A 755-nucleotide genomic window follows, 5' to 3' on the forward strand; every position below is an offset into this window, starting at 1 on the left:
GCCCCTTTGTCTACCCCTTTCCCCTCCACCCTCAACATGCTTGGTACAGCCCACCCCCCACCCCTCCCTCCTCCTCCTGTGCTGGCCACAGCTCACAAACACATCCACCTGGCAAACTTGTCAGGCCCAGTGAGTAGGTCTTTTGTTTCTTTTTTTTTTGGGTGATAAAGCAAGTTTGGTTTTCAATCCCAAAAGTTTTTTTTTAAGTGCATTCAGCAAATGCTTCACTGGAGCGTGTCCATGAAGTGGGAGTGTGTGGCATCCACAGGCCTCAGTGAGTGAGTGTGAGTGTGAAGGGCGAGGGTGATGAAGCGGGAGGGGCAGGGGGAGTGAGGGAGACGGGGAGGGGTTGGCTGCAGATCACAGTGTGTCAGAGGGGTTTGGAGGCATTGAAGGGGGCGGAAACACTCAAGCCCCTGTGGCAACGGAGAGCCCAGCCAAGACTTGTGGATTTGTTTGAGTCTGCTGTCAAACACAGAGCTGGTGGTTTCACAGCACAAAGAGTGAGAAAGAGGGGGTGCAGGGGGGCACTGGAATTATTGTGCAAAACAGAGGGATAGAGAGAGAGAGGGAGAGAGGGAGAGAGAGAGAGAGAGAGAGAGAGAGAGGGGGAGAGCAGAACAGGAGGAGAATGAGGGCCATGTCAGAGGGTAATTGGGTGAACTTCAAACTCAAAAGAGATTGGCCCTGGTGTTGTCTGTGTGTGTTTAATAATGTCATCCTCTCGCCATCACTGGGCCACTAAGCAGACAATG

General features: G+C 52.7%; 1 protein-coding gene across 1 annotated transcript in view; it reads right to left on the minus strand.

Moving 5' to 3' along the window:
• The window catches only part of ube2e2 (ubiquitin-conjugating enzyme E2E 2), a 37,965-nt gene that overhangs the window by 10,504 nt on the left and 26,706 nt on the right, over positions 1 to 755 (minus strand). The window lies entirely within an intron of this gene.

Source organism: Cynoglossus semilaevis, chromosome 13, assembly GCF_000523025.1.
Source record: "Cynoglossus semilaevis isolate Cse_v1.0 chromosome 13, Cse_v1.0, whole genome shotgun sequence".
NCBI lineage: Eukaryota > Metazoa > Chordata > Actinopteri > Pleuronectiformes > Cynoglossidae > Cynoglossus > Cynoglossus semilaevis.